General features: G+C 38.8%; 1 pseudogene; it reads right to left on the bottom strand.

Moving 5' to 3' along the window:
- Positions 1 to 18,832: 18,832 nt before the first annotated feature.
- On the bottom strand, positions 18,833 to 26,620 carry LOC147428405 (uncharacterized; annotated as a pseudogene).
- Positions 26,621 to 27,107: the final 487 nt, after the last annotated feature.

Raw genomic sequence — 27,107 nt, 5'->3', positions numbered from 1 at the left:
CTGCGGACAACCTTTCTGGATTTGTTATCCCAAAGTCTGTACCCCATCTCACCAGAATTACCATAGCCTAGAAAGATGCACTTTCTACTCTTTGGCTCAAGTTTGTTCCTAAATTCCTTTGGAACGTGAGTATATGCCTCATAGCCAAAGACTCTGAGATACTTGTATGAGGGCATTTTGCCTGACCATACCATCTCTGGCACTGAATCCTTCTGCAAAACCTTGCTAGGAGATCTATTTACAAGATGAACAGTTGTTGATACAGCTTCAACCCAAAACCCATTTGGCAGTTGTGCATTAGACAGCATACTTCTGACCTTCTCTTGTATGGTCCTATTCATCCTCTCAGCAACACCATTTTGATGAGGATTGTAAGGAGAAGTAAGTTCACATTTTATACCTTTTGACTCACAAAAGTCCTGAAAGGCCTTTGAAACATACTCTCCACCATTGTCAGTGCGTAAGCATTTAAGCTTCTTGCCACTCTGATTCTCCACAAGTGTCACAAACGTTTTGAAAACACTAAACGTTTCATCGTTGTGCTTGAGAAAGTAAACCCATACTTTCCTCGAGTAATCATCTATAAATGTCATAAAGTAAGAAGCTCCCCCTAGAGATAGGTTAGGCATAGGTCCACACAAATCACTATGAACAAGTGCCAACCGTGTATCTCTTCTACTGCTTCTATGCTTATGTGGCTGCTGTGTTTGCTTACCATACAGACAATGTTCACAGAATTCAAAATCATTAAATGAAAAGCCAGGCAAATAACCAGAACAAGACAAGATTTCCATTCCCTTCTTGGACATATGTCCTAACCGGCTATGCCACAAAGAAACGTTCGGCTGCTCGGTTACATTGATTACATTTTTAGAAACATTTGATACATAAATCATGTAAAGTCCTCCAGACTTTACTCCATGTGCTACTATCATAGAACCCTTGGATATCTTCCACATGTTCTGTCCAAAAGTGGTGACGTAGCCAGCATCATCAAGTAAACCTGTGCTGATCAAGCTCTTTGTAATTGCGGGAACATGTCTCACATTCTTCAGCGTGAAAGAAGAGCCATTCTGAAACTTCAATTGAACATCTCCAACACCTAAGATCTCACATGTCTGCCCATTGCCTAGCCGAACATGATCTTTAGTGGTCACATAAGAGGTAAACCACTCCTTGTTTGGAGACACATGAAGTGATGCCCCTGAGTCTATAATCCAGTCACTCAGTGAATTTCCATCAGATGCTGTAAGAAGAGCTGAGTCCATTGTATTCTTCAAGAAGTAGATGTCTCCTGACACTAGACTGTCATCCTCTGCAACAGTGTTTGTCACATTTATTTCTTGGATCTTCACTGAGGACTTGTTCTTCTCACCATGGTCTTCAGCTTTCTCTTTGCCTTTTTCTGCTTTCCATTCTCTGCAGTCTCTTTTCATGTGACCCTTCTTGCCACAATGGTAGCATTCTATGTCACTCTTGCCTTTAGCACTGCGGAACTTGCTACGATACTGATTCCTCTTTCCACCTTTGTAATTTTCTTTGTTCCTTCCCCTGACAACTAAGGATGTTCCTTTGCCTTTGTCCATTGTCTTTCTATTGGTTTCTTCAATAATCAGAATTCCTTCTACACCTGCTATGTTCAAACCATCTGGAGGTGCAGAATTACTCAAAGCTGTGCCAAAAGTGTCCCAACTTTCCGGCAATGTGATCAACAGGAACATAGCTCTAACAGGTTCATCAAACTTGACACCTTGAGCTGACAACTGACTATAGATTGTGTTCAATTCATTCAGATGATTGGACATAGGTGTCCCTTCTTTCATCTTCAAGTCAACAAGATTCTTAAGCCAGTATACCTGTGAAGATGCACTCTGCTTCTCATAAAGATCACTCAGCTTTAACCATGCTTGATAAGCCGACATCTCGTCTGCTACATTGAAGTAAACGCTTTCTGCCAAAGTCAGCATAATTGTAGAAACTGCCAATTCATCCATTTCGCTCCATTTATCTTCTTCCATATCTTCTGGTTTTATCGCCTTGAGCTTGATAGGTTTTATCTGCTTCTTTTGTACCAACACGTGCCAAATCTGCTGCTTCCACAATGGGAAATTGGTTCCATCCAGCTTCTTGATATTGTAAAGAGCAGTGACCTGTGATCCAGCCATAGCTACGCTTCACAGTAGTTTACTTTCCTGGGAAAAATTCTGCAGAGTTTCCCCTGTAAACTGACCTCTGAACCAATATCAACCTGTCAAATGAACCAAGAAAGCTTCAGATTCTGTAGAAATTTTGGCAGAGTCTCCTTTGTAAAATGGCTCTAGTGTACTAAAAACAGACCAAAAAATAGCTCAAAAAACCACTGTCTCTCTAAAACTCTAAGCTGTGGGTAAACCTGTCCTGCAGATGTACTGTCTCTGACTGTCCTGTCACTGTCCTGTAAGCATAGACTGCGACAATGCCTCAACGGCAGTAAAGCAAAGATGCAATCCCAACTGTCTAACTCACAGTCAATACATCCTAGCTGCCTATCTAAGGGTGCTCGAGGGATCGCTCAAAGACCTGTATCACCGAAAGGATCTCAACATTCGAGAATCCCCCAGCTCAATAAAACCTCACTCGACCCTCAACAAAGGCTGCAGTAAATCTGACAGTACATAGACTTCCCACAAAGTCATACATCCACAAATTTCCCACTATATGCTGTAACCGCTGCGGCGGTTGTTTGCTGCATGACTCACAGCCAGCAAACCCTCAACAAACATACATAATCTCTCACAATACATCCCGTGTGGAAGTACCTACAATGTCAGGATGAAATTTGGAATATCAAGCAGCAAACACAAGCTACCTGATGAACTAGTGGATGTCGCCTACAGTCTGTATGTAGATGCGCCCGCGTCCTATGTGACACGCCTCCAAGAACTGTGAGCCATCCTTCGATGTGTAGACAGCCACAAATCAACACTCTGGGAGTGTCCATATCCTCAGCACCTGCAGTCGTAGGACAAAAACCCCAAATTTGTAGAGTCGGATCTGCACCCGCTGAGACCACGTAGTTGAAAATGGCCTGCGCAGAACTTTGTCGAAGCCGAACGGTAACCGAGATGACCTCAGAATGAATTTCTGAGCACTCCAAGCCCTATGGGAATTCCCATAAGATTTGGGGCCGTGTCTTTGCCTGTCGAATTTCACTCCAATCTGAGCTGGTGACTCTAGCCTCCTGCAATGCTGCCCCGAGCCTCGATCTCAGCTCTGATACCAGTTGAAGGAGTACGAGCGGAAGTGCGATGCGAGAGAGAGTGCGAGAAGAAGAGCACGACGATATGGTGAACTCGCTCTACTGTAATGTGTAGAGCATAGTGAGTTAATATTAGGTTTTAACAAAAGAATATGTGTACATACCTGGCGGTCCGCCCACTTACCTGGGCGACCACATTGGGCTTTATACCCCAACACATGTGTCCCTCTTTCCCCTTGTGTGTAAAGGAATCTTGTGAGTGTGTGTGTGTGTATTTCTCTCTCATCACCTACTTCTAGGGCTCTCCCCCTCCTATGTAGGGATGCATGGAGACTTTTTTAGCACACACAAAGCATCCAATTCCTAGGCATTTGACCTTTGGACACAACCTTTGAATTTTGGAACCTTAGAATTTTGGAAGTCTTAATGGGCTGAATCTTACGGTCTTTTAAGCCCATTGTTGCACCTATCTCTTTTGCAGATGCCCCCCATTTGGATCCCTATTTTCCCTCCTGGATCCCTATTGTGGCCGGTCTGCCAGCTTAACCAATATTCTAGCTTTTTCTCCGCCGGCATTTCCCCATAATAAATGATCTGTTCAACATGAGAAAATCATTTAGGAGAATTAGATATTAGTTATTATGACAGTTTCTCACCAGCACCTTATGTGGTTTTGGTTGTACCCATTCCTTTGGCAATAAAATTGGTGGAATGATGTCTACGGTATCTGGCCCAGCTCTTGTAAACTTGCTCTACTAGTTTGCAATTACCCTTGGTTCCAATTCAAGAACAACTTATGGTAGCAATACCAGCTCCTTCTTTGTCCATCTCACAACATTATTTACAATGGTTATCTACTCATTGATGCTTGGTTTCAAAAACCCCTTTTGACTCAAATGAGAGTCATTTTCTCAACCAATAATTACTTGTTAGTTTGGATCAATTTTTTTTTCTTCTTCACATGTTGTTGTCATTATGTCTATGGACGTCGTATTTGTATTGGGTCTGTCATCTTTTTTCCTTTCTTCCGGTCATATTTTATAGCTTGCTTACATTCATTGCATCAATGATCATAATCAAAAAAAAAAAAAACAATGCTTTTGTTTGGGTGGTATGAAATTTGATTGGCATGTACCTTGATCATATCCACCTATCTCTTCAAATTGGATTCCTTGATTTGAAGAGCTCACATAATTTTTCTAAGTTTCCTTCTGGTGTGTTTGCTGAGGAAATTTGATCGCATTAGTTGATTGACTCTGCTAATGAATTTTTTGAGCTTGTCAATTTGCCATGTTCCTGGAATTATAGTGGCATTGACTATTATTATGATTCTTCATCTGACAAATATCACACTAAAGTTCTTTAAGTGCACAATTACTAGTTGCATGACTCTCATTCTGACACATACATTATTATTTTGAGGTGTTTGCTCTGATGTCTTCCCTTTTTCTAGTACCATCCCCAAGGCCTTATTTTTGGCTTCCTTGGTCTTTATTGATCATGTAGGAGGATCTTCATCCTCATCCAATCTCTCATCCTCTTCTGATTCATTGTTCATGGCTTCTTTGAAGTCACTATCTACTAACTATTTATTGGACTTCTTTAACCAAGGTACATCCAAAAATATCCTTGTTACCTATGCTGCCAACATAAACTTTTCCAATGATACCATTTCTAGGCCAATAGTAACTTAGTGCAATTTGGAGACTCTTCTAGAATCCTTGAACGTAATAGAAATTTAGCATGTCATTTGTTGGGCGTGTTATTCCCACTCTATGAAGTAGCATGAAAAACTTATCCGTGTAAGTCTCTACATCAGATATTTCTTGCTTTCACATTTGCAAGCACTCCAGCATCTATGGAGTCATTTTTCTTCATACAGAACCGCTTCAATAATGGCACAAAAATCTGCACAAATGTTTTCTCAACTTTTAAGATAGTCAACAGATATTTGCATGCCACTTTAAATCTTTCTTGCTCAGGGTGGTATCAAACTTCCTTATGCACCACATCACTGTTGTCGTCTAGTACATCATAACACTTTTCAAATGATCATACATCCAAATCATGATCTTCATTAGATTTATCTTCAAATATTCTATGCTTGAGCCCATGATGCGTACTTCCAAGACTTACCATTCTAAAAACTCCTAGTATTGCCAGTCCAAGGGCAAGACAGGTGTGATTATGACAAAAGAAATTCCAAATGAGAATCACACAGGGTGAAAGCATAGAATGGTGTCTAAATACTTGGAGTCCATGGACACCAAGTATGATGCTATGGATGGCACCATAGCTAGTCTTTTAAGTCAATAATTTTTAACAGAATATTGGTAAAAGAATATAGGTAAGATAACTGACTTCACGACTCCACTACTCGGATTGAAAGACATGGAGCGGTTAGCACGCGTGGACCTCTCCCTCTCTCTCTCTCTCTCTCTCTCCTACTCTCTTGTTCAGAATATGGATGATGGAGACTCCCTTCCTCTCGCTTTGGTCCCAGCTCATACCTCCTCACAAGCAGCAATGGAGCTTCTTGAAATCAACAATGTAGCACAAATGGATTTCAATTCACTATTACAATCAGGAAGTTTGGTACGACTTCATTCATTTCAAACTATTGTAGACTATTCCAAGATGGTGGACGATGGATTTTATGATGAGGCACATGGAATAGATATAGTTCATACGCAAATGCACTCCAAGAGAAAGGCTTGTCTAAATGAGGATGCAATTATTGCAGTGAGGAAGTATGAAGCATAGGCTAAATGTGAGTATAGAAAGCAATGTCGTGCAAGAAAGCAAGTACAGCCAAGCGTCAACATTGGAGCGGAAGATTTTCATAGGGAGGACGTCGATGTACACTCAAAGGAATACAAGAAGCAACATACTATTCAGAATATTGTTCAGCACATTGTGAGACAGTTGCATAGTTACGGGAAAGAAGATAAGAGTGCAATTCTTCAAGGTGTTTTCAATGATGATAGAATCTTTCCATTCTGTGAAGATTTGTATCTTCCTGCAAATGGCCTTATTTCTCCACTCAAGGTCTCCTTACAGGAATTAAAGATTCCAAAATTAGCTGACGAGATGTTTTTAAAACAAAGCACATTCAACATTTTAGTGAATGGATTACTGCATGATAATGGGAGCCAAGGTAGAGGTGTTACTCTACATAAAGTGGCAAAGCTATAAAATGTTCATCCAAGGAATTTATATTCAGCTTTGGGTAGACTTGACAGCGATCCTATGTCAAGTACGATGAGGTTCAACTTATGCAAAAGGAATTCTAAAAATGTTGGGTCCTTATCGGAGGAATTGAAGCAGACAATTATTACATTTTGGATAGAGCACAGTAGGGTGTCTCCAAACAAGAAAGATATTTGTCGAAAACGATTTGCAGAAAACATTATCAAGAGCATCCCATACACTTACTTGATGAATCTCAGGTAAACATGTCTCATTCTTACAATGAATAACTCTCAAGTGAAACATCTCACTCTTATGAATAGCTACCCATTGGGTGTTATGGAGTTGTGTACATCCTACTATATGTGATATGTAGCCAAGTAATGTGTCAAGATAGTCCATTGTCTCTAACTACGCTATAATGTGTTCTATATTGCACAAGTGTAGCCCAATGTCCCTGTCTATGCTATAAGTGTGCCATGTAAAAGGACTCTATTGTAGTAAGATAGCAATATGTGTGCTATACAGTAAAAGTGTGTGTAAGAATAGCACAATGTTCTTGTCTATGATATGATGTGTGGTATGTGAAAGAGCTATATTACATATTGAGAGCACTATGTGTGCCATATAGCATTAGTGTGTGTAATAAGAGGCCAATGTCCCTATCTATGCTATTATGTCATAGTATTTCTTGCAGTATGAGTAGTATATAGCATAACTATGTGTAATAATAGCCCGATGGTCCTATCTATGCTATTATGTGTGCCATGTAGTAGGACTCTATCAGAGTATGACAACATCATGTCTGCTATATAGTAGACATGTGTGTATAATAGCACAATATACCTATCTATGGTATTATGTGTGCTATCAGATTATATAATATTATGAGAGCACTATGTGTGCTACATAGCAGATGTTAGTGTAATAGTATCACGGTATCCATGTCTATGCTATTATGTGTGCTATGCAGAGTATGATATGTGTAATAATAGCACAATATCCTTGTCTATGCTCTTTTGTCTGTTATGTAGAAGAACTATGTTATAATATGAGAGCACTATGTGTGCTATATTGCAGACGTGTGTGATGTGTGTGCAATGACAACTAAAAATCCCTATCTATGCTATTATGTGTTATATAGCAAAATTGAGCATGTGATGAGAGCTCAGTTATCTATCTATGCTATTATCTGTGCTATGTAGCATAGCTATATGTATTTATACCAATGCATCTATAGCTATGCTATTATGTGTGATATATAGCAAAATGTAATTCGAATGCATTTTTTTCAAGCAGACAGAGTATTTCTTGAAGTTTAAAGATAGCCACCCACATGTGACAATTGGGCAAAGGTCCTTTGAGAAGCTGAAGCCTTGGTTCATGCAAAAGTTGAAAGATTGAAATACGTGCTATTGTGTTTATCATATCAAACTGATGTATCTCAAAGATGCGTTTAATGTTATGTGCTCATCTGCTTTTGGTTTTCATGGGAGGTCATGTACATGTAAATGCAATGTTTGCAAATTAGATGGGGTGAATGCAGATGTCTTGCTATTGAGCACTCGTTTTCAGGGATCACGAAGTTGTGGGAATCAGGTGTATGTACAAAGGCTGAGGGGGATATGTTCCATAAACACACCTGCTTGATGGGCCAATACAAAAACTGTGGTGTGGAAAAGCTGAGCCTTTGTCCACAAGAACTTGCAGAGATGACAAAGACAATTCCACTGCAAGTCTTCGAGGACATTAAAGTTCAAACTAAGCATGGTCTAAGTAAGATAAAGATGTTGTCACTCAAACAGATGGCTTTAAGTGAGCTGACAGGGAGGATAAAAGACGACATCAGAATCTTCATCGAGCACAATTTCACTTACAGATGGTAGGCACATCAATACAGAGAATGTTTGAAGGTGTTTCCTTCAGATACCATTATATTTGTAGTAGACTTTGCTGAAAATTACTCGTTCAAAGAGCAAAATGAAGTAAAATCCATGCACTGGCATACAGATCAATGCACCATCCTTGTTCACATAACGTACATGCGTGACAACAAAGATGACAGTATTATCAAGCATATGCATTTCTACATCTCTGATGGTAGGCAACATGATACGCTATTTGTCTAGCATTGTTTTCTTCTTTGTGATCAATAGCTTAAAGACCAGGGGCTGAATTTCAAGAAGCACCGGGTGTGGTCACATGGTGCAACCTCACAATTCAAGGCTTCAAGGCCATTTTACTTTGTTGCTAGATATTACCAACTAAAAGGTACAGAGATGACATGGAATTGTTTTGGCTCTGGCCATGGCAAGGGGGAGCATGATGGCGTTGGCACTGTGATAAAGAGAGCCCTTACACATGAACAACTCAAGAGTAATGGAGTTTTTCTTAGGCAAGCTACATACGTGGTTGCATTTTTTACGAGAACAATGTCCAATGCTGCATGTAGCTCTTATGCACAATCCACTAAAGCAGGTCCTACTATAAACAGGAAATTTTGGCTAGTAAAAGAGACAGAAGTGGACCTGTCTAATCTATGGGGTTGTGAGAGAGTACCAGGATCTCGATCACTCCATTGCACTTTAGGCTTTTGTCATCATGATCCTACTCAATTAAGGACCAGGCGGCTTTCTTGTTTTTGTGATGCTTGCATGAAGGGCCATTGGAGGACTTGTTCCAGCAAATCATATGCAGGCAAGTGGACACATAAGGCATTGAAACCACTCTCTGAGGTAGCAGAAGAGACTGAGGTACCAGAAGATGAAGTTGCAATGTTTGAGGGATCCCAGGATAAGCTGAGTGAGTATCTCATTGAAGGTGATAACTTTGCAGTCAAAGCAGACGCTGGCAATGTAGAAGGTGTAGAGTTCTTTCTTTTGAGATGTACAAAGAGAAAATGGATGACAGATTGCATCTTAAGAGATAAGTGGAAAAACAAGTGTGATAAAAACACTTATGTTATCACAGGGTGTTATTATCAACAGCAAGAGGGGGACCCAAATCACTACACTCTACTTGATGATAGGGGAGTTACTAACCTGTACTCTCACCTTGTTTGGGCAATCAAGTTTGACATGCCTTTGGTAGATGCTACCTCAAAGACATATTATTTATCTCCGAAACTACATGAAACCATTTACAATGCCATGCCCTATGAAGCAGCATGATACCTATTTAACAGGCTTATATTATGTTCTATATAGCCTTCACCATTCAGTACCTCCTTACACATGTCCATTCTGCTATGTATCTCATAGCACACAACCACACAGAGCACATAGCATAGAATCACACACATTTCAGATAATGAGGTTACTATTGTGAGCATGTTGCACCTTGAAAAAAGTTAACCAAGATATTTTTCGGAAACGGTTGGGAAGAAAACATTATCAAGAGCATCCCATTTACTTTCTTGATGAATCTCAGGTAAACATGTCTCATTCTTACAATGAATAACTCTCAAGTTAAACATCTCACTCTCATGAATAGCTACCCATTGGATGTTATGGAGTTGTGTACATGCTACTATATGTGATATGTAGCCAAGTAATGTGGCAAGATAGTCCATTGTCTCTACCCAGGCTATTATGTGTGCTATATTGCACAAGTGTGTGTAATAATAGCCCAATGTCCCTGTCTATGCACTATAAAAGGACTCTATTGTAGTAAGATAGAAACATGTGTGTTATACAGTAAAAGTGTGTGTATCACATAGCACAATGTTCTGTCTATGATATGATGTGTGGTATGTGAAAGAGCTATATTACATATTGAGAGCACTATGTGTGCCATATAGCGTAAGTGTGTGTAATAAGAGGCCAGTCTCCCTATCTATGCTATTATGTCATAGTATTTCTTGCAATATGAGTGCTATATAGCATAACTATGTGTAATAATAGCCTGATGGTCCTGTCTATGCTATTATGTGTGCCATGTAGCAGGACTCTATCAGAGTATGACAACATCATATCACCAAAATAAAATTACATCATTCATTCATTAAGTTTAGAGAACTTTGAACAGGTCAGTTTTTTGTATAGTAATCGCAAGTACGTTCAGTGTGTGAAAAATGCTGTATACATGATTCCATAACCACAATTAACCTTCCCTGCATACTTCTCGTTGACTTCTATAGTGGCTGATGACACGAGCAGACACTATGTCCGAAGGATTTTCCAACTGGTTCATCTTTGCATAAGCATTAAGGCTGGGTGAGACTGTCCACTTCACTAACCAAGGGAACAATGTGCTAGCCAGGTAAATTGGGGACTGACAAATATCTACTGGTTCGAATGAAGCAGGACAAACCCAAGTCCCGGGAGGGTTGAGCAGACACTTGTAGAGTGTGTCATCCACCACCAGTGTATTATCAGAGTTGAACTTAGGATGGTGCTGCCAAAAGTCTTTCAAACACTTGAAAAATATGGGCTTTGTGTTATCTCTACATGGAGGGATCCCAAGAACTTCATTTAGATTGAAGCTCGCCTCTGTACACCCCTCTTGACCGATAATATTGAGGAAAAATTGTTTGTTCATCCTAGGAAATCATGCACTCAAAGAAAGTGCTAGATTGTCCTGGGTCATGCAGCTCCATAGTGCAACTTGTGCTCTTTGCAGAAGTGCATGCAAAAAGATTGATGCATTGGGCCTGACCACATATACAAATTGCATCTTTCGTGTAGCATTTGGCCCAGTGACTACCTGATACATTGATCTTGCCCAATCAGGAGTACTACTTCTTTCTATTCCTTTGTGAACGGAGACCTTATACCTCCTTATGAGAAGCCCATTCTCTTCTTGTCCTCAAAAGACACAGGCGGCAGTGCAACAATCTGTACTGGCATTACCACAAGACACTCTGGCCTCTCTTGCCTCTCATATTCATATCCATTTTTGGCCTCTTTATCAGCATTCTTTGTACCTGCCTCATTTGTGTTTGTAGCGACCGCTCGACCCATAGGGACCTTTGGACTTTTACCTTTGGTATTCCCAACAGTGGGATCTGTACAAGACTCAGTTGTATCATGTGCAACTACCTCTTTCGTGTCCACAGCAGCCATGAAATGTTCTCCCATTGCCTCTCTCGATTGAGCTTCTCTCTTAGTGGGGACACCTCTGTGCCTTTCCCTGCCTCACTGTTTTGCTCTATACATGCCTTAGTTGTATTATGTGTATTTTCCTCTTTCATGTCCGTAGCAGCCACGGAAACTCCCATTGCCTCTCTCGATTGAATTGCTTTGTAACCTGCCTTAGTTGTGTCGCGACAGAAGCCATGACAACACCATTACCCACCACTGTTGAGCCTATTCTAGGTACTCTCTTAGTGAGGTCCTGCTCACCCAAGCCTCCCATATCTTCAACAGTGGAATATGTACCCTTTGCCTCCTCTGCATCAACAATGTCATCAGCTGCATCACTTGGACAGACCACCTCGGCTTGGGCTGTGACATCACTTGCACCCACTACCTCACATGTTCTAGCTTCTCTCTCAATGAGGACCTCCTCACCCATGCCTCTGGTATCCTCAATAGTGGCATTTGTACCCATAGGAACAACTGCATCAAGAAGGGCATCTATGATAGCATGAACAATAGTTTATGTTCCACCATCATTAACATTGCCATCAGCAGCAGCATCTATGCTAGCATCAACTTCCACAGCATCCACAATGTCATTTGTGCAGGCATCAACTACCGTAGCATTAGTAATGGAATCTGTGCAGGCATCAACTGTGGTAGCATCATCAATGGCATCTGTGCCAAATTCAACATTGGCATCTGTACCCATAGCCACAACTGCATCAAGAAGGGCATCTATGATAGCATGAACAATAATTTCTCTTCCACCATCATTAACATTGCCATCAGCAGCAGCATCTGTGCTAGCATCCACTTCATAGCATCCACAATGTCATTTGTGCAAGCATCAACTACCGTAGCATCAGCAATGGCATCTGTGCAGGCATCAAATGTGGTAGCATCATCAATGGAATTTGTGCCAGATTCAAAAGTGGCATCTGTACCCATAGCCACAACTGTATCAAGAAGGGAATCTATGACAACATGAACAATACTTTTTGTTCCACCATCATTAACATTGCCATCAACAGCAGAATCTGTGCGAGAATCAACTTCCATAGCATCCAGAATGTCATTTGTGCATGCATCAACTAGCGTAGCATTAGCAATGGCATCTGTGCAGGCATCAACTACCATAGCATCATCAATGGCATCTGTGCTAGATTCAACTATGGTGGTGGTGGGTAATGTACCCTTTTCAAGTTTAGCATGGTCAACATATGTATGCACATCATCATGCACAACCTGCACATCAACTGCATTAGGCACATTTGGAACAAATTCAGCAGTACTAGTAGGTGTGTAGGGATCAACTGTATCAAAAGACTCTTTTTTTTTCCTGTAACCCCCCTAGAAGCTGTAGCACCCCCTCTTGGATTCTTCACAGGATAATACTGGGCCAGTGAACCTACAGACCCCTCAACTTTATCAAAAGACACTTTTTTTTGCCTGTAACCCCCTTGGAAGCTGTAGCACCCCTTCTTGGATTCTTCACAGGATAAGACTGAGCTAGTGAACCTACAGACCCCTCATCTAGAAACCCTGAAGAGTGAGTGCGTCTCATGTTCCTCTTTTTTCAGCTTCTTGATTATCTACGACAAGAGAAAGTAGAAACATATTACTAAACATGTACAAAAAATAAATCAAATAGTTTGCAACTACTCGATGCAAAGAATTAAGAGACATGTCACTAACAAATTCAAACACTTGATTCATCAATGAGCATGGATACAATAGGGGTGCAATGGATTGCACATGCCTTCTAAAGACATCTTCTAATTGCATGAAGTTACAACAAAAACACACTCATTGCTTTGCATTTGGTTTCTTTCTCATTCTAAATGAATCAAGAGGTATATCCATTATGGGACTTCCACCTAAGTTCTGGGGAGTCGATCTCTTGCGCTTTGGTGTTGGCTTCTTCCCCGCTGGAGGGGGTGTTGCTTTCACCGCATCTGGAACTGCCTCATCTGATGCTTCATCTCTAGTGTCCACACTTGGTGATGCTTTGGCACTCAACGAAGAACACAACAGCCTTCTTGGAGAGTTTTTGCCTAGGTGATTTGACTGCAGAAGACTTTGCCATCAAGATTTCTTCAACTACTCCATGTACTGCATCCCCTATGGCAGACTCTGCTTCAAGAGCTGGCTACATCCCTTGGGTAGACTCCGCTTCAAGGCGTGGCTGCATCCCTGGGGTAATTAGGCCATTCTTCCTTGTGGAATGCATCGTCTTGTTGGAGCAAGCATGCGAGGATTGTTCTACAAAGCAAGCCATTTACAAAGTCTCACTTGGAGTATCCCAAAATACACACATAAATACTGATTTTGGTGCTTACCAATGGCCTGCGTAGAGACTCTCTCTCTGTTTTTGTCCTCAATGATTGTATACAGGTCTTTGCTGCAATGTCTGTACCTGCAAATGATTTCATTAAATGCAAGAGTTTAAACTACCAATGGAAAGTGGGCCTGCAATAGTACTAGTAAATAATTGACACAGTGACTACCTGCACTTGATTCTTTCATCTCACTCTTCACCTTCAGAGCAATCATATGCTTAGCTCTAGGGGGAATAGACATGTTGCAATCTATTTACAAAGCAAGCTATTTACAAAGTCTCACTTGGAGTATCCCAAAATACACACATAAATACTGATTTTGGTGCCTACCAGTGGCCTGCGTAGAGACTCTCTCTGTTTTTGTCCTCAATGATTGTATACAGGTCTCTGCTGCGATGTCTGTACCTGCAAATGATTTCATTAAATGCAAGAGTTTAAACTACCAATGGAAAGTGGGCCTGCAATAGTACTAGTAAATAATTAACACAGTGACTACCTGCACTTGATTCTTTCATCTCACTCTTCACCTTCAGACCAATCATATGCTTAGCTCTAGGGGGAATAGACATGTTGCAATCTATTTACAAAGTCTCACTTGGAGTATCCCAAAATACACACATAAATACTAATTTTGGTGCCTACCAATGGCCTGCGTAGAGAATCTCTCTGTTTTTGTCCTCAATGATTGTATACAGGTCTCTGCTGCGATGTTTGTACCTGCAAATGATTTCATTAAATGCAAGAGTTTAAACTACTAATGGAAAGTGGGCCTGTAATAGTACTAGTAAATAATTGACACAGTGACTACCTGCACTTGATTCTTTCATCTCACTCTTCACCTTCAGACCAATTATATGCTTAGCTCTAGGGGGAATAGACATGTTGCAATCTAATGCAACACAATAGCCATAGTCCCTACATGCATGCGTGAATATAAGCACATGGTACACATGGGTGCAAGGTAGGGAGAATACATCCAAGCTTCTGGCATCAAACGGGAATCCACGTCCTACACAATGGTAGAACCCATTAAGTGCCACCTCGCTAATGCTCTGCTTAAAATTCACAAGAGGAAAAGGCCCCCACGTTATGTGAAGTCCTCTCCATGGTAACACAAAATTTAAAGTGCTCTGATTCCTGTGCTATGTTGGTCTCTACTTCTGCAAGTAGTGCTTGTGAAACAAAGAAGACAACACATCTAATTTAAGTCTCAATAACCCAACAAAAGTAGATTGCTGAAAAGAATATGCAGCGTGAATCTTATCCCTTATTTTCAATACCACATATAAGACAAGCACTTACTCTATATGCTATGCACACAAGCTTGATGTGGTATATGATATGCATTGTGCTATATAACACATAGCACAGTCCAAGTATAATGTGCTATAAGTGCTACATAGAGTATGCACTGTAGATCATAGCAGAGAGACTTTTTAAAATACGATATATAGCCCAAACATTTTCTCTATATGCTATATAGCACAAGCTTGTTGGGTATATGATATGCAGTGGGCTATATGAGACATAGCACAAATATTGTGCTATGTAGCACATAGCACAATTAGAGATGTGCTATGTAGCACATAGCAAAAATAGAGATTGTGCTATATAGCACAATTCACTATTCCACACACTCCAAGGCTATATTGTGAACATATAACACACAAAATGTGCTATTTAGCACATAACACATAAAAAGATTGTGCTATGTAGCACATATCAATATTTAAAACACACTTCGGGGCTATACTGTGAGGAAATAGCATACAGGTTATACTATATAGCACATATTACACATGTCGACACACATATGATATGTACCGTCTTTTTTTTGCACTAATAACACGGGTGAACAAAATGGACATGAGCTAGGCCTAACCATGTCTTTCTCAACTAACTCATGCACTTGCCACATAATCTCCTCTTGTTGATCTTGGGAAACTCTATTAGGAGGTTTATTAGGCGGTGAACTTCCTAGAAGAAGTTCAATTTGATGGTCATCATTGCCTCGTTTGGGAGGTACTTCACAAGGGATATCGTCAATAAAAACATCTTGGAACCCCTTGAGGAAATTGGATAACTCTAATTCCTTTTGATTTTTTATATTTCCTTTTGAGGATCTTTAACAAAAATCATGAACATGGAAATAGAGCTCTTTATTGACTTATTGAAAGCTTGCTTATGTACAAGAGGTATGGTACTACCCAACTCCTTAGCATCTATGTACATATCTTTCTCCCTGTACCTAAAGTAGATTTGTCTTTTTTGTTTTCGCAAAACTCACAATGTGAGTGGATTGTATTTGCAAAACCAATAAATTACAAATTCTAGTTATGTTCATGACGAGCCACAACTTCTCCTGGCTACACAGATACATTAAGTGATAGGGGGGCTACCCCAGGACACTAGCAAGGGTTTCAATGAAAGTCTAAGCTAACCCAAACAGGACTCATCACCTAGCCAATTGTTATGGAATCAATGGTCATGTTCCATTCCTTATAGTTCCTTCTTTTCCCAATGGCGACGATCACTTTTCTAATTTTTCTAATAATCTCTCAGAAGCTAGCTGTCTTTAGAGCTTTCTCAAAGATTTGATATTTTTTGTCCTTGCACACATGTTTGAAGTAGTACTATTTAGCAATTTGTGTTCCAAAAACTAGTGCTTGGATCTTGAAAACTTTCCCATGTAGGAATAGATCATTCTTCCAGAACCCTATCTTCTAGGACTTTTGAACCCACTTGCATACCTTCCTTAAGCAGGCCACAGACAGCTAGACACTCTTTGAACTAGTGAGTTAGATCCTCTCTGGTCGTTTTGCATTGGGTGCACCTATCTGGACCAATAACTTTGGCTAAGATCTTCCCACTAGTAGGAAGGGTAGGTAGGTCTCGCTAGAGGACCTTCCAGAGAAATGCCTTCATCCGCAATAAAAGACTTTTCATTTCCTACAACGTTACCCTACAATTTTGCATCTTAAATATTCCTACCCTTCGCTTTTTCATTTTAGATTAGGGTTTCTTTGAAATCAACAAATGTGTGAGACAAGTGGATGCCCTCTCTTTCCTTGAAAATGTTAAGCTCCATCATCTCTCTCTCTCTCTCTCTCTCTCTCTCTCTCTCTCTCTCTCTCTCTCACTCACTCAAAAACACACACACTCAAGACAAGGCGTTTGAGTAGCCCATTCAAAACACCGAGGTTTTGAAACTCCCTTACTCTCACACACCGTAGGCTCCAAAGGCAAGGCAAAATGCCAAGTTCCCACCTGCAATTTGAATGCTCGAGGGTGTGGGGAGGGGAATTGATTGCACCGTCAGGGCTACGATGTACACATTCAAACATTTTCAAATCTAGGTTCACAATGCATGGCAGTCTTCAACATTTAATTTGTTTTGAAGCTCTATAATAGAGTACCATAGATGTTTATCTTGCTTCGGAAGTCAGATGGACATGTTGAGAGGGGATTAACTGTTGGGAGCTCAAGGATGTGTGATGAATTTCTATAAACTTGGGGAAATTATACAAATTTGAGGCAAATAAATAAATTTGGTTGGCTTTCACAGCTCAACCCATCTTGACTTGAGCTTGACACATCACCCTTGGGAGATTTATTTTTTGCGAGCTTCGTGCTACATGCTTTTGTAAGTAGTACTTTTTTTCCGTTCTTTTGCAATGCAACATGGCCTAAATGAGCTTGTCCAAGACAAAATTTGTACACAACTATGGGCTAAAAGTAAAAAGATATGAATTTAAAACCAAATTTGCAAGTACAAATAACCAAAAACATTTACTAGAGCTTCCTTCATTTTAGCTTACAATTTTTCAAAAAGTACCTCTCCACCTTCATCGCAAAGGCCTTTGGAAGAGATTAAGGACGTTCAAAAAATGAAAAGACTAACAAAAAACCCTTTAAATAAGTTTGTATTGCTTTTTGCTCCTTTGCAATGCATCATGGTCCAAATGAGCTTGTCAAAGACAAAACTTGCGCACAAACTATAGGCCAAAAGTAGACAATATGAATCCAAAACCAAATTTCCAAGTACAAATAAACAAAAAGAATGCAAAAGTTTCCTTAATTTTAGCTTAAGAACTCCAAAAAGTATCTCTCCACCATTATCACAAAAGCCTCTGCAAGAGATTAAGGACGTTCAAAACAATGAAAACACTAACAAAAACCCCTTCAAATAAGTTTGTACTACTTTTTCATTCCTTTGCAATGCAACATGGCCTAAACGAGCTTGTTGAAGACAAAAAGTTGCCCACAAACACTATAGGCCAAAAGTAAAAAGTATAAATCCAAAACCAAATTTCCAAGTAAAAATAAACAAAAAAAAATTACAAGAGTTTCCTTCATTTTAGCCTAAGAATTCCAAAACGTACCTCTTCACCTTTATCACAAAGGCTTCTCCAAGAGATTACGGACGTTCAAAACAATGAAAATACTAACAAAATTGAAGTAAGTTTGTACTACTTTTTCATTCCTTTGCAATGCAACATGGCCTAAATGAGCTTGTCAAAGACAAAACTAAGCACAAACTATAGGCCAAAAGTAAACAATATGAATCCAAAACCAAATTTTCAAGAACAAATAATATTTTTTTTTGCAAGAGTTTCCTTCATGTTAGGTTAAGAATTCCAAAAGGACCTCTCCACCTTTATCACAACGGCCTTTGCAAGAGATTAAGGACGTTCAGAACAATGAAAAGACTAACAAAAAACCCTTCAAATAAAATCTTTTTTAGCTACCACCTAGAGAAAAAAATATGCTCCTTAAAAAGGAATTGAAAGTATGATAGGTAGTCTCACAAGGTGGTTTTAAATCTTTCTCAAAACAGCATAGAGACATGCCAAACACAGTGACATCAATCATGTAGTCACACATTGTTACCACCCCAAGAAATGTAACAAAGAAGTACATAATCCATACACCATAGTAGTAACAAAATCAAAGGTATGGATCTTCTCACAACAATCTCCTCCCTCTTATCTTGGCACGGGTCCACACACTATGTGAGAAAGAAACTGATCATAGAGTACATCATCTAGCTCTAAACACATGCAATGTCTCATGTTTTTCGCGCTCGCCTTCCCCGAATCTCCACACCCTGCAAACACATCCAAGACATAGTCGTAACGCTCTGTGAATGTTTCCAATAACCAACTGACCATGTCAGCAACATAGAAATAAACACCATTACTCTTGCAAGTGGTAGAAACAATGTGCCAAACTTAATTAATACAAGGACCATTCAAATGAACATCATACAGGAAAAGTGACTAACCGAAAAAATACACTACTTTTCTCCACACCACCTTTAACAATTTCACCATCAACTTCTGTGGAGAAAAAACAATCATCTAATACATAGCTTTGGTATGCTGGAAACAACCTCTCCAAAATCTTCTCCCCACTCTCTCTATCGTAGCTCGGCATAGCTTGAACGACACGATGCCAAAGACACATTGTAAGATCAAGCACCTATTTGAATACACAAATTGTAAATATGATATTACCAACTTAAGAAGCTTACCATAGAGTAAATGAAAACAAGATTCACTAAAACATCAATGCGCTTACCGCCTCTCTAGTTATGGGATGTTGATATGCCTTGGAGTCACACATAAGCGTTCAAGTACTATGAAGCACAAGCCCCACTCTTGATGCATCTACAAGGAACTCCCCTACGTGCTCAGCTAAGCACGTGGTGACCAAGAAGCCCTCGTTGGCCAAATACTCGCAAGCAAGATACATGCAACCCCTTACCAAATTTCAAAAGAATGTATTCCACTTGGGAATAGTCATGCCCTCTAAAAAATCAAAACGGCAATAGGACAAGTTACTTTCTTCCTATCCTTTAAAATAACAAAATTTCACTAACCCCAAGGGATAGGACCAAGTGCGTCCACCAATAAACCCATAGGAAAATTTGCAAATATCAATCGAGCTACCTCTTGACATGGCACTCCATCTTTGTTATAAAGATGCGTCTTTTTCAAGTGGAAAAAAACTTATTGATGCTATTTAAAAAACATTTCATAGTCATATATTGAAAAGCACACTAAATTTAATATTTGATAGACGTTGCATTTACCTAATTAGAGAAATTCATCAATTTGGGTCACATCAACAAGTAGAGAATCAACGAGAGTCTGGTACTCGAATCTTGCAACCATTATTTACAGTGGTAACTTTCTAGCAATCTTTACAATGCAAATAACTTTAAATCCAAACTCATTTGAGACAACTTACCAACAGAACGTGTCATAGGTCGTCTCTCCCAACTCTCTCAACTTAGAGAGGACTCTAGAACAAAGGAGGTATTAGGCGCTAAAGAGACCTCAACCGCATTCATACGCTTTGGATCACTTGAGGTGCTAGGAGGTTCCATAAGCCCTTTACCTTTCTTGTCATGAATGCCAAAAAAAGGGAAAGAAGTAGCCCGAGTGGTTGTTTGAGTAGTCTCCACATTAGATTATGTACCTTGGGCAGCTTTTGTGGCATTCTTACTAGCTTCAATGTCTGCACTTCCTTTGCTTTCTTGATGCTCCATAGAAGAGGGTGTAGTAAGTGTGTCCAGTTCTTTACTACTATGGGTCTCTTACTTGAATCCTAAAAGCATCATTGTTTCTATCATCATATGCATGGCTTCAAAGTACACATGTACATTCATGAATTAATATTTCACATGGTTTTAAGAACTTACTCTCATGAAGATCCTTCTCTTGCTTTGAGATTACACCAATCGGATAATCTAGCCACCAAGGACATAACCGTGCTTCCCATGGTGTCATTGTTTCCTCAAGCAGTGAGGGTAAATACGTAGTACTCTCATCATCGACATTAACCCACTCTCTTGTCAATTGTGAAATCTCACCCAATCTTCTCTCTTCAACACATTGCAAAATCCACCAGAAACAATTATCAAAGAACAAAGGAAACTAGAAGTATTGAGAGAAGAAAAGTAGGAAGTAGACACAAAGTTTTTAGCAAAGTCTCATTTGTTTTAGAGATCTAATTTCAAAAATTAGCCATTAAAGCCACCCTATATTAGGCTTCCATGAATCCTAGGTAATTGTGGCCCTTCAACTTGTATCTTTTGGATTAAAAGAGAGGCCTAAGAGTGCATATGAGCCCAATATGTCTCTTTCTTCATGTAAGTCCGAAATGCCTTATAATCTTGAAATTGAGGACATAGGGGGTATTTGGACTTTGTCAGACTCATGAATTGCAACAATATTTTCTTCCTACAATGCATACAAATTTAAACTAAAAGAAAGCATTGAACAAGATCAAATATAGACAAATAAATGCATCCAAAATAGATCTCAGGAGGAATTTTAGAAATTGTAAGGGTGAAAGCATGTTAACCTGTCACGCTTTTTCATGTCCCGGACAATGCTAACTAGCACAATTTTGACATATGCTAACTAGTACAATAACTTGAGTTACATCTCCAAGATCTATGACATATGATATATCAATAGAAAGCACTTGAAACAAGGAATCCAAATGTACAACCTCCGATAAATTTTGATATTATTTGTAAAAAAAATTACCGGACGCCCAACTTTTCGAAGATGTGCTAACTTGAAACTGCTAACTAGCACAAAAAGCGCGACAAGTTAACATGCTTTCACCCGTAAGGCAGTACAACTTGTCTCTTGTAATTTTACACATTCTTGTATCCTCCCACTTTATGCCAATCAACACTTTGAATAAATCCTCTCCATTATGTGGATTTGAAATGCATAGATACTTGTAGCCTTTGTCTTTGAGCCGCTCTCCTCTGCTCTAGTAGCTTTATCTAAATGTTTCTTCCTCTAGGACTCATCTAAACCAAATGGTTCAATCTTTGCCTTTTCTTTACAGAGGAATGCTTGAAATCCATCCTTACATCATAAATTAATTATGTAACCATCAAGAAATACACAAAACTATAAATGGAAGGAAGATAAAGGAGAGTAGTCACCTTCCAAACAAGCTGTGAAATCAATTCATAAGGAGATTTATACCAAGGAGGGACACCATGATAATATCGGGCCTCTACACTCATCTCAACTTTTTTCCACTTCCTCATTTTTGGTGTCAATCTATCTAGTATAGATTCTTTGTTGGCAACACCAAAATTTTTAAAACATGTACACCGCATGATCAATTTTTGGAGTCACATGAGCTCTAGAAATTCTATTTACAACAATAAATTATGTGAAGTGAATAGTTACGCACAACATTTCCTCCTCATGGAGTAAAGCGATGTTAAGTGAATTACGCATTGGTTGTGTCTAGGGAAAGTAGGAGTTTTTCCTCCTTTGCCTTTGGTACTTGTATAAATTGACATCGCACACTCACATGGTATTTAGCATTATCAGAGTACTCTACAGATTAAAACAACAACTATAAGAATCATATAGAAGGACCATTCACAACATGGAAATTAGAAAATGTAAGAAAATGACATACTTTCTATGATGCGTCTCCACCATGTCTTCAACCTGTGGTTACCATCCCAAACCAAAAATTTTCTTACCCCTTAAATTCATGCCACTCTTTTCCAAGAGCTCTCTCAAACTCATCATTCTTTTGACACCATAAAGGTCGCCACTCTTCAAGGTTGCCTGTTGTCACTTGCATTATCTCTCCTCTAGTACCCTCCATGGAAACAAGAAAATGACCCATAGTTTCAAGATAAGCACATGAGTCAAAAGAAGGTATCAGCCATTATGCATTGTGGAAAATCTAACTGCTTCATGAGCCACCAATCTACATAGAGGAATAGGAGGAGGCGTAGTCCTTTTCTTCACATAAAAATGGCTCAACATCATTCATCAAGCCAAGAGAGACCTGTTTTCCCAATTTTCTTCAATCTTTCTTCTCCTTACCGTCATCCTCTCTCCCCTGATCACTATCATTATTCATCTCTGCATTTTCATCAAGACCTTCTTCATCCAAATTATCCTCTACAAAAACAAACGAAAAAACCAGTGTCGTAAAAATAATGAAATTAAAAGTAGTCAATGCTATAAACCATGGAAATGGGTTATACATACCTTCATCTTCTATATGATTAGAATCCTCATCCACTTCAGCTTCATCATCAATGAAAACATATTTTTTTTGTCACGTATGGATTTTTTCTTTTTGGGGGTAGTGTCTAAAGGACACACACGTGATGATGCTTCTTGTTCTATCATTCTTTTAGAAAATCTTGAACACAACTTCATGTTCACATGACGTCTATTATGTTAAAAGACATGGATCTTTCTTTTTTTGTTCTTTCTCTTGGGCACCATTAAATACACTATAAAAATCATACAATAAAAATATTCAAAAGTTAGAGGTTTGTCAAAACCAAAAAGGAAATCCAAGTATAAAAATCTTTTTAAAAATGGACAAAGTCTATTTTATACATGCACAAAATTTTAAAAAAATCCTCTTCATCTTTAGTATGAAGACCTCCACACAGAAAAATTCTATTTTTTAAGGCAACAAAAAAATTGAAACCTTAGTGTATAGTAAGTGTTTGAGCTCTCATATCGTCCGCTTGCAAGCAGATGATCAGAGAGCTTCAAAACTCTTATGTTTTATCTAATTTTAATACAATAGTTTAAAATAGCCACTCAAACTAATCTTTTTTTCAAGATAATAATACTCTTGAAATCACTATTTCAAGGCACTATTTTCCATAAGTAGTTAGTGTATAGTAGATGTTTGAGCTTTATAATCATCCGCCGCTTGCAAGCGGATGATTGGAGAGCTTAACAAGTCCTATGTTTTATATAATTGTGATACAATACTAAAATCAAATTAATAAAAATATTCAAAACTTAAAGATTTCTCAAGACAATAGAACACTTCTCTAATCACTATATCAAGGCATCATTTTTCATAAGTACTTAGTGTATAGTAGATGTTAGAGCTTTTGAGGAGCTCTCTAATCATCTGCTTGCTAGCGGATGATCAAAGGCTTAAACACTACTATGCTTTATGTAATTTTAATGCAATATTTGAAAAAATCCACTAAAACACACCGACATTTTAAGACAATTGAACACTTCAGAGCTCTCTAATCATCCACTTGCAAGCGGATGATCAGAGAGCTCAACAACTCCTATGTTTATGTAATTTTGATGCAATATTTTAAAATAGCCACCAAAACTAACCTCTTTCTCAAGATAACAGTACACTTCAAATCACAAATTCAAGGCACAATTTCCTATTAGTACTTAAACCGTAGTACGTGTTTGAGCTCTCTAATCATCCACTTGAAGAGCTTAACAAGACCTATGTTTTATATAATCTTGACTCGATAGCTAAAAATTAGCAACAAAATTAATCTATTTTTGAAGGTGCAATTAAATAGACTATAAAATGTGTATTATAGAAATATTCAAGACTTAGAGCTTTATCAAAATCAAAAATATTCTTTAAAGCACCAAACCAATTGTTTATGATGTAATTCAATGTAGATACAAAGGCTCTTTGATCATCCACGTGCAATCCAATGATTAGAGAGCTCAAAATCTCTTATATTACAAATCTATAATTTTGTTTCACTTTAACTTTATGGACCTAAAAGTAAAGTCAAAAAAGCATTTGAAAACCCATTTGCTAGTCAAAAGACATACCGTCCTCATACCGGCTGAAGGAACACACAAAAAACTAATCGACCACCTGCAAAGACAACTTTACAAAACTAAGCTAGCACAAGTAGTCCAAAATGATAGGAGAATGTCACTTTGGAAATGAAGCTAATATTACTGTGTGATATCAAGAGAGTTAATTTAACCCTATTTCCTCTTTTAACTATGATTAAAAGTGGTCAACCATCTAAACTCTTGAGCTTTAGCCTAAAACACAACCTCAATGCATAGACATGTTTATATAAAGGAAATTGTCAAACTCTACCCTTGCAAGCCAGTATTCACATAAATTACAAGCCATGGCTACTAAAATAGACAAAAAGCCAAATTCCATATGTCAAGGGTAAATTCTCCATGACCGGCTACAAATGCCCATCTGATTATACAGACGATCATTTGATTTCTATAGGAGTTATATGCGTGTAAGAAACCTAGCCTAATTGAATGCAAATGTACTGAATGCAAATACATTGAATCCAGATACGATGAATGCAAATACAATGATGTGGTTGGAGCACTGTATAGAACATGTGGGGTGGAGCCTCCTTGTCGTCCACGTGCACGCGGACGACTAGGGGGCTCCGCATCTCCTTTTTTTGCCCTTTCCCCAAGTCATGCCTCCTCTGCCATGCGTTTGGTTTAATGAATATCGACAGTATCCTAATCACAGAAATTGAATCAAGTCCATGTAGATAAAAGGTAATTGAAGATTTTGCTTTGAAATGTAAGGTGACAAGGAGTGCTTAACTTCCTTAGAAGTCTTAGAAATCATCTTGAAAGAGTGTTGGGGTATCCCCTTTCTTACTTGTTCTTTGGAATAAAGTAAAATTGAAACATTGCAAGCAAGCCAATCTTAGATTGTTCATTTCAAAGAAAAGCTTAGATGCTCTTACAGAAACCAACAGCAACATTGCAAGCACACACATATGTGTGTACACGTAGAGAGAGAGAGAGGGGTGTACACGATACACCATGCACATGCAATCATTTCAAATGCTTGCAGGACTTGGTGGTGTGCTCTATGGCTACAGCATAGCACATGCAATCAACAGTGATCTTGTCTTCGCCCCTTCTAATCATCCTACTCAGCAACTAGAGACCATTACTGACATTAGAAAGAGGATGGGGTCTAGGAGGGCCTCTTTATCTGCCATGAGCTTATGGAAGTGATTAACATTTTGAAAAATAGGTGTATGCCATGTGTGAAAGAATGGTGGGTGTGTAAGAGATGTGTAAGAGTGGTCAAAGGATGCACTTTTTCCCCCAAAAAGGAAATGGACAATTTTATGATTTTTAGCCTTCCATAACTTCCACGTATGATTTTCGATCTGACCGAAGATCATAGATCTGTAATCTATGTGTCAAGCTCTTTCCATAGATATGCTACATGATATGGTTTTACCCACTAGATTTTAAATTCCATTTTGGGGGGGAAATTTGAATTCAAACGAACTAGCCGTTTTGCCTGTTTAAATTCAAAAGTAGTCCTTTGATTACTTTCTTAATACCAAAGGTTTGACTTTCTTAAACTGTCAAATAAAGAGGTCCCCCTAGACCCCATTCTCTTCCTAATGACTGTACGAACCAGAAGCAAATGGACACTTCCAAAATAGCATCAGCCCCTGCTACATTGTCTTTCCCATTGATGGCCTACACTAAAATTGGTGCCCAATTCGACGGCCTCCATTGCACATGAGACGAGGATATACTCTCTTCATATCAAACTTATCATGAAATCTAATCCCATACAAACTTACCAATTATTTATGAAGCCAATCATCAACAACAAAGAAGAGAAATCTCTAATAAATTCAAGATCACGAATTAGGAAGATTAAGGAGATTAAGAAAGTTCAATCTGCCTCCAACTTTCCTGCGAGATTAATGAACTAGCCTATGGACCTGCAGATCTAAGCCAACCTCCTTTGCTTCAAAATGATGGCAGATCTGAGCCAACGTGCCGACCAGAGCTTCTTTGCTGCGAATTTGAGCCGACGACCTGAGCTCCTTGCAAAAATATGCGCACGAATTGATTTATGCCCACGAGCTTGCAACTCGTCCGCACACACACTGACGAGTAGCAAGCTCGCCTATGTGGGAGAAGAAACCGCGAAAAAACTAGAGAAAGCATACTTTCTAACCATAGCCAGCAAACATGCACAAGCTACCAAAGCTCACATTTCAAAAATTCCTAAAGTACCCTTCATATTTTACTAAACATTCCCAAAGTACCCTTCTTGTTTTGTCATAAATTCCCAAAATGCCCTTCATAGTCTATATCGTAGCTTTTCATAAGAAGACTCATTGTCTATCATTACAATCAGACTTTGACTTTGTTATGTAGACTCTTGAGATGCATTGCTTTATTAATTTTAGACATAATTGCTTATTTGCGAGGTAATATGTGACGGATTACATGCTAGCCACTCAAGAATGGTTCTCAATTGTAAAAAAGGAATAAAACTTAGCAAATCTTGAAATATCCAACTAAAATAAATATAAGGGTATTTTGGGAATTATCACAAATTACAGGCTTTTTCTAAGTTCCCTACAATAAAATTTATGAAGAGCTAGTAAGAAGCCCAAGTTAAAGTAGAATCTTTTTTACAACTAATCTC

Source organism: Adiantum capillus-veneris, chromosome 23 (genome assembly GCF_014529385.1).
Source record: "Adiantum capillus-veneris isolate H3 chromosome 23, ASM1452938v2, whole genome shotgun sequence".
In the NCBI taxonomy this organism is placed as follows: Eukaryota; Viridiplantae; Streptophyta; class Polypodiopsida; order Polypodiales; family Pteridaceae; genus Adiantum; species Adiantum capillus-veneris.
This window is presented reverse-complemented; position numbering and strand designations above follow the sequence as displayed.